The sequence below is a fragment of the Myotis davidii genome, unplaced genomic scaffold, assembly GCF_000327345.1.
Source record: "Myotis davidii unplaced genomic scaffold, ASM32734v1 scaffold6, whole genome shotgun sequence".
NCBI classification, from domain to species: Eukaryota; Metazoa; Chordata; class Mammalia; order Chiroptera; family Vespertilionidae; genus Myotis; species Myotis davidii.
Window position 1 is genome coordinate 16,539,980 of NW_006383011.1, and position 12,662 is coordinate 16,552,641.

The window sequence follows — 12,662 nt, forward strand, 5'->3', positions numbered from 1 at the left end:
CACGCTCAACCAGAAGCCGGGCTCACGGCTGATGAGCACAGTGGTGGTGGTGGGAGCCTTTCCTACCTCTGTGGCAGCGCTAAGGACCCCTTGGGGGATGTCTGACTGCCGGCTTAGGCCTGAAGCCGACAGTCGGACACTCCCCCAAGGGGCCCAGACTACGAGAGGGCACAAGCCGGGCTGAGGAACCCCCTTTCTCCTGCAGTGCGTGAATGTTGTGCACTGGGCCCCTAGTTTGTATTTAAATGATAAGCATCTGTGCAAGTGAGAAGGATACAGTGAAATGAGCATTCACATACACTGCTAATGGAAGTGCAGATGGTTATTTTTAGCAAACAATTAATACCTACTAAGATGCACTTTAAAAAAAATGGATCCCTTGGACCTGGTAGCTCTCCCTTTAGGAAGCTCTTAAGGCAGTAATAAGAACTACTTACAGGACTTATTTACACGTTTGCTGTTGTAGCAAAATATTGGAAACAGCTATAATAGAAGAATAGTTAAATGAGTTATGGAATATCCATCAGTTGAAATATTATACAACCATTAAAAAGTCAGACTTAGGGAGGATTTAATGACCTGAGAAATTACTCTTGATGTAATATTTTAAAATTTCAATAAAGTTGTTGATACAGATTTAAAGATATTTATATCTTTGTTGGTGTGATTAGAGATTTTTATTTTCTTCCTTTTTCAAACTTTCTACAGTGAATGTGTATGAGTAAACTTTATGGTAAAATACACATCTATTTCTATATCCCAGCCAATGGGCCACTTAATATTTAAGTCTTAATAGAATAAACGTCCAATACAACCAGAGTGGGACTGAATTTCTTTTTAGTCAAGACCTCTAAATGCTTTTATTATAAACTTAATACTTATATGTATTTTGAAGCTGGACAAACATAGCTAACTTTAAAAAATGAAAACTGTTCAAAGAAAGAATGTTAAATGGTTAAATGAAGTAATAGAAGCTATAATATTATTTCAGAAGAAACTAACATACTTTTGGTTTAATAACAGCTCAAATGCTAAAGACAGCACTCCAGTCCTTGTCTTAGAAATGGAGAGAACTGATTTTAAAAACACATGCCTGTCATTATTTCTGGAGAGAGAGGCAGCCAGTGCGGTCAAATGACAACATATCCCTAACTGACCCCTATAGACTTTGCTGGAAAGTGGCTTGGTGTTACTCCTAAGAAAACACTCCAGGGTGAGAGCAGGATGATGCAGGGTTGGCTCTGTTGAGTTCTCTGGGACATGGGGAATGGTGGTTTAACTTGGCCTTGTCATATCCTGAAAGCACAGCTTAAGCAGCTTGGATTTCCTTGCTGCATATTCCTTCCTCGGACCATTTTTAGATACTTTCATGCTCATTAACACCTCTTTGTTAATGAGCACACACACAGGAAAGTAGGAAAGACAGAACAATTCTCTTTCTTCCTTTTGTGCCTCTCTGTTAAATCATTTGACGATGTTAGAGAATGAAATGGTTTTCCAAAATGTGGTTTTGGAACCCTTAGTGGATTTTCTCTATCCAGGCCATCTTTATTCCTCATTATTTTGGATAATGAGGAGTCACTGTAAAAGGAAAATCATCTTCCCAACTGAAACTTTTTCATGGTAAAACCTTAAAGGTGGGAATTTGTATTTTATTTCTCTGTCTCCTGTGTGGGATCAGTTTTGGGTAAAAACCAACTCTGGTGGTGACAGTAACTGTAGTTAACATGTTGAAATTATGAAATGTACTTTTAGTTTAGGGCTGTAAAAGGTTAGTAGGTTCCTTGTCTGCCCTACATTTGCCCAAATTCTTTCAAACATTTTAATCCTTTAATTATTTGTTATTGTACAGTGGGGTATAGAAAAGAATTTGTCCCATGGATATCCACTTAGATGACTTTTGACTAGATTTTTGCCTCGACTAGTATCCTAAAGCAGTATTTTGAAATAGATAAAACACAAAGATGAAACAGAATTGTTCTAAAAATCAGGCATTGCTCATAGAAATGAATTCCTTGCCAAAGCTTTTTTTTCCTTTTTTCTTTCGTTTTAATCCTTATCCGAGGAGTGAGGACATTTTTGCCATTGATTTTTTAGAGCGAGCGAGTGGAAGAGAGGTGGAGAGAGAGAGAGAGAGACAGAGACAGAGATATGTGACAAAGACACATTGAATGGTTGCCTCCCATGCCGGAAATGGAATGGACTTGCAACCCAGGTACATGCCCTAGACCAGTGATGGAGAACCTTTTGAGCTCGGCGTGTCAGCATTTTGAAAAACCCTAACTTAACTCTGGTGCCGTGTCACATATAGAAATTTTTTGATATTTGCAACCATAGTAAAACAAAGATTTATATTTTTGATATTTATTTTATATATTTAAATGCCATTTAACAAAGAAAAATCAACCAAAAAAATGAGTTTGCGTGTCACCTCTGACACACGTGTCATAGGTTCGCCATCACTGCCCTAGACTGTAATTGAACCAGAGACTCTCTGGTGGGCAGGCCAATGCTCTAACCATCTAGCTACACCAGCCTGGGCCCAAAATGTCTTTACAATATTGCCCCTAACTGTCCCAGAATATGAACTGTGCATGAATCTCTGCTTTACTTACTGGGTATTATGAATGAAATTTACACTTAGTTTGTGACTAAGGTAATTCATTGGTGACCATAATTGAACTCTTTCCATAACTGAAAACAAGCAGTTGACCTTTAATGGGAGCATGAACTAAATGTATGTATTAGAATTTGCTAATTATTCCTTAAACTTAAAGTTTTAAAATTTCTGTTCTGAATATTTTTTTCACTCCAGATGAATAATGCTTCCTACATTTAAGTATTAAATTTAGTTTTCTCAGGTTCTTAGCAATCACTGACAGTGAAATAAGCCATGTGTACATACTCTAGTATAACACCATTACTTATCTTTAAAAGAAATGTGAAATGTGAGTATGATTTGAAAGAACTTTTACCAATGATTACTAACAAATATGTAATTTTTTAATCTTTTGTTTGCCTTACTCTTTTATGTCATTGACCTTGGACAATGAAACTAGATCAATTTCAGTTTCTACTAGAGGTCCCCTAGTTTTCATACATCAGCACAAAAATCATACTTAGGATTTCTAAAACTTTATATTTTCAGTGTTTAAAATGTTATTATGGATGATTTTAAAAATTAAACATGACATTAAAGGTACTACCATAAAGGAAAAGATTAATAAATTATACTGGCTTAAAATCTAAAATGCTCCTGAATCAGAAAACAATAAATAGAAAATCCACAGGCAAGGAGAAGGTATTTTCAACAGATATCACCTAAAAGGACACAGAATATATAAAGGTATGTGACAAAATAAGAGAAAAATAGACAATTTAATAGAAAAACAGGTGGAAGATATGAACAGGCAATTAACAGAAGATGAGACACAAAAAAAGTGTAGACATGAAAAAAATTATCATTCTCACTTGTAATGAGAAATCTTTCAGGTTCATATTTGAAAGAATTGTTGAAAACTCAAATATAAGATTGTACTAGACAATTTTAGTAATAAGGAAGAGAAATAAAATGTGTAAACATTAGGAGGGTTACTTCAGAGAATTTAAAAACTATATCCTGAATATCTGATATCCATATTGTTTAGAAATGTTGATTGTCTCATCCCTTCATGTATATGTGTTGTGTGTGTGGGGGGGTGTTGATCATGGTGTTTAAGAATAGTAGAGATAAATTTAATTACTTGTGAGATTATATTATATTTTAACTAGAGGTCTGATGCACGAAATTCGTGCAAGAGTCGGCCTTCCTTCCCCTGGTTGCTGGCACTGGCTTCCCCGTGGCACTCGGGACCCGGGCTTCCCTCCGGCCACTGGCAGGCACCCGGGACCCGGGCTTCCCTCGCAGCCCTGGCTTTGTCCTGAAGGACATTTGGTCTAATTAGCATATTACGCTTGTATTATTATAGATACATGTCTTTTTTAACAACTTTAGGAGATTGGTTTGGGGTGGGATAGTAAGCTAGTTGGCTGCCTTTTCAGTGCATTGCTAACTCTGGTGATATATTTCCTTTAATAATCCAGATCAGGCTACCCATGCTGTTTATTGTAAAATATTATTTAAAAAGATGTATTTTCTTTTCAAAATATAATTGAAGGAGAATTTTCTCCTGACATATACAAGGCTTTTGTTTCATTATTTATTTGGAATAGATGGGGCCAGAGGGTATGGGTGCAGTTAGGTTCTGTTGGAGGGGCTTGCAAAGACTTTTTGAGGCATGATGTGCAAGTGAGTGTTTTCAAATCTCAGAGGTGTGATTATGTCATAACAGCCATAACCTCTGGGCTTGCTTTATTACTTTTATTAAAACAAATCTGTGTAGGGGTGCTATGTATATTTTGGTGATGAAGGAAATGAGGTGGTTAATTTATTATGTGAACAGCACTTTCAACTAACCACAGCGTGATTCACTGAGAGAGCGGTGGAAAAGCCTCGCTCTGTAGAAATGACTGCTTTTGATTTGTGGACCCTAACTTTCAACACCAGAGCATGAAGTTTATCTACAAATTGATTCCTTTTTTCCCCTGTACTAATGTTTTTGTCCAATTTTAAACTTGAAATTTTCCCCCTCCATTTTATTATGGGCATTCACTGACTATGAATGATCTAAACAGTCCTTACCAGCAAGTTAAGGAAGAAAAAAATGGGGGCGAAGGGAGGGTTGGAACCCATGTGTTAGGGCATTAGGGAAGTAGGTAACATCTTTCTGGTTTCCAAACAGCCCACACATACCTCAGAGGAGGACTCCATAAAATGAGTCAATATACAAACCTGTAACCAATGATAATACCTACCTCGTGTCAGATAGGAGTTTCGGGAAAGTTGGCACCTGTTGTTCTTCCCTTTTGTAGTGTGCATTTATAAACAGACGCTACGTTGGAAGAGAAAGTCAACCTCATGCTAAGTAGCCTCTGGTAAATGTTTGCTTGGAAGTGGGAGTCGATTTTGAGAAGAGGTGACGATGCAATGCCACATAGAAGTCCACACACTATAGAATGGAATCAAAAGAAGACCCGTCCGTCTAATGAGTTCCCGGGGCACAAAGTGCTTGTTGTGTACTCATAAACTGCCATTGAAAGACCCAAAAGAGGTTGTTTTCTCTGGAGTTGCGCCATACCCAGCATCATGGTGATGTGAACCTGCCTAAAGAGGGTGGAAAATAGGTCATCTTCCTGGCAGTAGTTCTGAAAGACCCCTTCGTTTTCCAGATGTCCCAAATACCAACCATTTACAAACAGACTCAGAAACAAGGCAGGCATTTAATTGGTAAGAATTACTTAAAGTATTTTATATCTGGAATAGTGTAAGACTCCGTGGAAATAAGGATGACAATCAGTTTTATGTTTTATCTCTACTTTGGCGTAGCATAACTCATCTCTCCTTGGAGCCCTAAATTTGCTCTAAAAATTATGTCATTCCCTCATAGCACTTCCCCAGAGAGTTGGCAGTGGCCAGTAGAAACATTATTTGTGTAGTTTAAAGACAGGGTAGAGGAGGGAGGTCTAGGCCTGTGGTTTATGTAAACAGGGTGGCCGGGAGGGGGCTCAGGCACCCCAGTGAAGTTGTTGCTCCGTCATCAGGAGCAGTCAGTCCTGGTAAGAATGTGTCCTCTCTGAGACGGTGATTAGTAATGATCACCCGCAGTCCCAGATTGTGGTGAAAATTTAATTTTAAAAGGAATTGGATTGTAGGCAAAACTTCATTTTAATGACTTGGCTGAGCCTTTCAGACTTTCAGGTATCCTCACTAGAAGGATGAAACTATGATTGGGCATTTCCAAAGGACATTATGTTCGACACCATGTAAGCTAGCATTTAATTTGTTCAAAGTGTATTGGTTTTCATTATGGTTTGGTTCCTTTTTAAAAGAAAGATTTAAAAATTATTTTGGGAATTGGCTTTAAAAAGTCTTATACTCTCATCCCCTCCTAAATGCCCATCTCAAATCAATGCAGAACATAAACAGTTATTTTAAAAGCCTGGATAACGGAGAAGCCCTAAGTCTAAATGTGCCCTGCATTCTTCTCTAACCTGCTTGGCATTTTCTCCTGCTATGCCCTCTTTGCTCTGCCACTTTCCTCATCTCCCTTCCAGCCTCTTATTAGCGACTTTTTGAAGAGGTAGTTCATTCTTTAGTCCCTTATTCAAGGCCTCTCCCTTCATACGGTGTGAAGTACAACCGAGCTTTTAAGAAAGTGATTCTACCCTCGTTTACAATTTGAAACCTACTCAGATATGTGTCGACAAATTTAAGCAACAGTATGAATTTTTAAAAAAACATTTATTTATAGGCATGCTACTAGAGTAGCATTAACCAAACACAGACCCAGTGATGGCAGCAGAATGCAGAAGACATCCAGCCCCATCTGCCAGATGGGAAAGGCGTGGTTTTAAATAAAATGGGCCTTGCCAGGTGGCTCAGTTGTTCAGAGCATCGTCCTGTACACCAAAAGGTTGTGGGTTTGATATCCGGTTCGATACCTAGGTTATGGGTTGGATCCCCGAGTATGGGAGGCAACTGATCCATGTTTCTCTCTCGCATTGATGTTTCTCTCTGTCTCTCCTTTACCACCACCCCCCAACCCCCTCAAATCAATAAACATAGCCTAGGGTAAGGATAAATAAATAAATAAGTAAGTAAGTAAAATGGAACACTATAGTTGAGAGTGAGACAGAAGATATTTTCCTTTAAGAAATCCTGAGTTTATCATAAAGTTTACAAAGGAAAGTTGGATTCTAGACTAAAATATTTGCTTAGTCATATCTGGGCACATAACTGTACTCACTGACATATGCCCCTCCTTGCAGTTGGGTAGTTATAATTAAGCGTGTGCTTAATCAAAATTTTCCTGAGAGGGAAGCTCCTGTATGGATAGGGAACTGTCTTAAACTGAAATTGCACAGACATTTTCACTGGTCCCTTCCTCATTTCAGTGTTCAGTGAAAAGGAACACAGAGCCTCAGCACCAAAGGGAGCTGTGTTCTTACCTTAGTTGAGCTGCATTTGTTGTGTGACCTTGGGAAATAATTTTACTTCGTCATGGTTTGTTGGCAAATAAAATATTACCTATGTGCTTTCTGAAATAGTGTTAAAAAGGAATTTATATACTTTTACATATATATTTTTAAAGACATGAAAATGCCTGAAGGTATACATGAGAAAGTGATTTTATTTCATGCTAGAGGCCCAGTGCACGAAATTCGGGCACAGGTAGAGTCCCTAGCAGCTGCCGGCCGGGGACTCCCTTCCCCCTGCTGCCTGCCACCGCTGCTTGCCAGGGCAGGGCTGGCCCTGGGAAGGGGCCAAGGATGGTTGTCTGGCTGGCCCCGCCCCCTGTCAAAGTCCTGAATGAGGGGACAATTTGCATAGTGGGCTTTTATTATATAGGATGATGGGACTATCAGGTACACAGAGTCCGTTTACTTTGGTGGGGTTTTATTTATTCCTATAATCTATTCATATGCTAAGCTTATTGAGTATTCCTGAAGTCATTTAATTTTAAGTTGCAAGGGACTTTAGAAGTCATTTAGTTCCCTCTGGCACGTATGAGCATGTTCATTGCCTTCTAAACAGGAGGATGGAAGAAGCTGTGGGGGGAGCTTTCAGAACAAAGGATCTGCATGGTGGCATTGCTGTGGTCATGGTCCAGGAATGAGGAAACAGGCTATTGCCTGAGCTGCCTCGGATACTACAGTAACGACAGGACCTGTTACCAGGGAGAGATAGGCATTTGAAGTTGCATTGGAAATTACACTTTGAACTTCTGTTAGTTATTATCTACAGGATTTTTTGAAAGTCGATAGTGCTTTACTTGCTATCCTTGTATACCTGATTCTTCTGTTGTGGTTCACATCTAATGTTTAAGTTAACTCAGTATTTTGGAGACAGGAGGGGAAGAGGGTAGAATAGTTAAAAACAAACAACAGCAACAACAGAAACAAACTCCTCAGTTTGTTGGGATGCAGGATTGAGTTATGGGCTGTCAATATGAAACAGCTGTTTGTTTGTTGACAGCCTGCCTTGCCTCTACCATAATCAAGCTGTTTCTCATCATATATTACCAACTCTTTAGGATTTGAGGCTTGTGGATTTATAGTTGGTTATGTATAACGTTTGTCAAAACGTCATGGTTTAGATAAAAAAATTAGTGATTCCCCTGTAGTCATTCTACTGAAATATGAATGTGAATTGTATTTTTAAAAAGATGCCTTAAAGACACTTCTGCAGTTCATTTAAAAATTAAGAGGATGTAGAGTCTGTTTGTATGGGTTTTCTAAGGAGGAGTTTAAGTGTAACTCTTCCCTGTCTTCTAGACTGTATTGCCAGTCAGAACAGCGTTCCGTGTTCTCTTCTTTCATTTCCCTCCCTGTGTCTCTTTTCATCAGTGTAGTTAGGCAGCACTGATGTGGGCAGCAGGATAGAGCTGAGCCAGAAGGACATGATTTTGTTCTTTCATTCTTTTGTTCTCCTCATATAACACAAAACCTCATGTTTCTAAGGCCTGGAATTCAGGGTCACCGCCGCCCCAGTCTTTTCAAAACCTGTTCTGTGGTCGAAGCCAAGAATGAAACGAAATAAAGTCAAGTTTAAGTTCTCTGGGAGTGGAAGGTGATGTTTCAGTCTCCTGGGTATCTTTACCAGCTGAAAAAAAAAAGCCAGATGTGCCTCCTACTCTAACGGGAACCTATCTAGGACATTTCTAAACAGACCCCTTTTTAATCTGGATTATTCTGAGTGAGGTCTATTTTGAAATAAGAGTAACCCTGTGTTTTAGAAAAACAAGTCAGAAAGGGGAGGTTTCTATTGTTTCATTTAGTTTTACTCTTCAAAATAGAGCAAAAATGTTTTCTAATTATGCTTAAGTCACAGCTTCTCTAGTAGGGAAAAGTTTCTCTCCTTAAGAAATCTTTTCACAGTGCAGAGTTACTTCAAAAACTCCTCTGGAAGATTACAGAGTAATGTCACAATTTCTTCTTCCTTTAATAGGTTTAATATTATAATGGAATTTAGAAAATTTTTAGTAATTTTTAAAATTTTATCTCAAGTGCATTACATAAATTAATAATTTGTCTCTATATAAATATATTTCTTAAGAGAGAAGGTAATATGGGAATAGTAAACGCTTTTTTTGTAATAGAGGGTGTGACTAGGAAAGGAATACTTTAGTTTAAAATTTGTAAAAATAAAATTTTGAGGGGAAAATATATTTTGTATGTTTATAGTTTTTCTATTACTTGTTCATACTATATCTTTCATCAGAAATCCACATCAACTTATTTCTAAAAGTATAAGTCATAGAAATACTTTACTTTACTTTAAAAGAATGTGTCAACATGCTTGCTTTCTCATCACCAAATGATTCCAAATGTCAGTGGGAATTCTACTAACAATGATTTCACCATGTGGCTAGTGACAGTATATGTAGGATTATTACCAGAACGTGAAATGTTTTGATTTTGTGTATTTTTTAATATGCCAGGACAATGACATTTCACATAGCTACTTTAAACTATTTAATTACAATTAACATTAGGGCAAGATTTAGTTTTTTATCCTAACACGTGAGTTATACATGAAGTTGAAATCCAAAATTGAAAAATTATGTCTGGCTTAATTGGAACAGGTAGGAAGTGATGGAGTATAGAGATGAATATTTTCATGTATCAGCTGTGCATATATTCTTAGGGCTTTATTAATTAGCCAAAATCTGTTGTCTTAGTAGTACCGAGGTGCCCAAAAATGAATCGCATATGATCCATTTTAGAAGCCCTTTACTATTTGGATGTCAGGGGAAGAGAATTTAATTATAACTTTAAGAACATCACCCCAAATTATTTAATGATATATTTAATTTTAGCTGCTCCATATCTATTTGGGCAAGAATTATTATTATAAATAAAAGATGTGCAAATCCTTACTCCAGCTACTTTTAGGGAAGCCAGGGGGTGGGGAGATTTAGGAGATATTACAGGATATTATTACAGTTTTCTGTTTTGTTTCTCTATGTTAGACTTTGCTATTTGCTGAAGCTTTCTCAAAAACTATGCTAAAAATCCATTATTATAGAATCATTAAAAATATTGGTTTATTATCCAGTGATTAATATCCATGACCTTATTTCTGAATCAGCTTCATAAATATGTACATTTTTCCGTGTCAGTCATTGTCTAGAATTTCATTTTTGTTCTGCTTTCCATTACATACTATGAATTATATGAAATTAATTTAATCGCTACTACAAACAGAAATTAAATGTGCCCTAATCCCGAGTTACGTTGTTTGCTTTTACAACTGTAAGTCATAAGTAATTAATTTTCCAAGGAAAATTAATTCGCTTACCATTCCCAGTAGCATCATATGTTGACACAGGGTTATAGATAGTTTAATATTTTTCTTCAGCACGCTGGCCTCAACTTTAGCAGACCTTAAATGAAAACAAATTAAATTTACTCAACTGTATATAATTTGGAGTTATTTAAAATAAGTGTTGTTGTTATTGCTATTATCCAGGTGATGACTCGAAAATTATATTCAAACTCTACAAAATCTCCATTAGTATATTAACAAGTCTGAAACAATATATTTTTAAAAGTTGTTCATGTGACAGCCATTACAGTTTTTATCCCTCAGTTCTGAATAAAACAGTTTGCATGCCATCCATCTGACAGCAGTAGCATGGAGAGTTTTACCAGCACGGAATTAATAGGAAAGCAAAATGAGTAACTTACTTGCTGGACATTTTGACCACCTCGGATAGCAGGTCATCATGTCTGATTCTTATGGCGCTTATTTTCAATATCTAACCTCAGTCAGTAGAAAGATTTCTAGCAAAGTCATCGTAAAAAACATAGAATATGAAAGATATTTGTTTAAAACCCCAAAATATTTGTATTATATTGATTGCCCTTCTCTAATTCTTTCATCCTTTTTTGTTTAATACTTTCCCCCCTTGCTTTACAGAAAGGCTAATGTGGAAAATGAAATAAGCAGAAGTCTTTCAGTTAAATAAGCTAGGTTTCCCCTAGCTGCTTCTTATATTCTGGGAACTCAGAAAATATGGGCAAAGCAAAGTTAGCTTTTCTTTTGCATTTGCCAGGAGGTTATTTTGTAAGGTGATTTTCCCCCCTGGTTCATAGAACTCTATAAAACATATAGTGTTTATTACTTTATTTATATTTATTTAAGTCACTAAGGTGAAACTCTAGTGATGGTGGCAATGTTACAGTTTTAACAAGTGGGGGCTTATTTTATAAATGTGCCTTTGTGGCCATAGCTTTCAAAAACGCAGGGGGTTAGCGATGAAATGCTCTTTATGCCTTTTGGAAAGAAAATTTGCCGTTTAATTCCAGTGTAAAAGTACTATTAGAATACAGAATCACTACTGCTATTTCTTGTTAGTATTCATTGCTATACTCAGTTTTCTCTGTCTGTACACACAAGATTGAACTGCATGCATTCTAAAGTTGCATCAGGAGGAACGGGTTTTATTTGCTGCTGCTTTCATAAGGAGGATGACAGAGCAGTCCCCTTCCCTTTGCTTCAGACAGTTTCTCTGAGTGTCCTTCGGAATTATGTAATGCCTTTCTTTTTAATCAGCATCAGACAAAATGCAAAAACTATAGGTGTCAAGTCCTGTACATTTATGTTTATGCTCTGAATTAAATACAGATTATTATACAATTAGGTTTAAGGGAACGCAGTCTTCCAAAAATAATTTATGTAGGCATTCCAGGCAATGATTATTCTAAAAACTTTATTCCTAAAGCTATCACCATGTAGCTAAAGTATGGTTACATATAAATATGCATGATAACTCCACATGTGTCCTTACACAGATTTCAAACTGCCTCTGCCTTCTTTCTGAAACGAACATACAGGTTTGGTTTATCCTCCTTTTGCGATAGAAAGGAAAATGTATGCATATAGAAATTTAATAGCATCTGTCTGTATTTTATTTCACAATATAGTCTCATAAAATTACATTTAAATGAGAAATTTTTTCTCATCTTTTATTAACTTATTTTGTGTTAAAATGAATATGTTTTAGAGAAACATTTGATTTTGTATTGAGCTAAGTGTAGAGGGGCTGTGTGCATGGTGTGTGTTCAAAAGAAGGTTGCAAGAATGTGGAGAAAAGAAGTGCTGAATTTAAGCTCCATGGGACTTTACGAAAAGCTGGCAAATGAACATTTTATATTAGAGTATATAAAAATTATGAATTCAAGAAACAGAGTTTGGAGAAGCAAATATTTTTACTTTTCCACAATTATTTTGTTGAGTCTGATTAGCATAGAAATGACAAGACTTTGTAGTAGAAATATGTATGTTATTTTTAAAAATTGTAAAATGTGGAGATAGGGTAAGGTGTATAATTTACCAAATAATAGCTGTGCCATGCATTACAAACTGTGTGCTGCATGTGGCCAACAAGTTCATGTGTGTCGTGAGAACACTGAGGAACTTCAGACACTGTCTTGAGTTTGGTCAATAAGAGTTTACTTTTCGCCGAAGCCGGTTTGGCTCAGTGGATAGAGCGTCGGCCTGCAGACTGAAAGGTCCCGGGTTCGATTCCGGTCAAGGGCATGTACCTGGGTTGCGGGCA

General features: G+C 37.0%; 1 protein-coding gene across 3 annotated transcripts in view; it reads left to right on the top strand.

Moving 5' to 3' along the window:
* SRBD1 (S1 RNA binding domain 1) overlaps positions 1-12,662 on the top strand; it is a 165,613-nt gene that overhangs the window by 92,424 nt on the left and 60,527 nt on the right. The gene's annotated exons all lie outside the window — the stretch shown is intronic.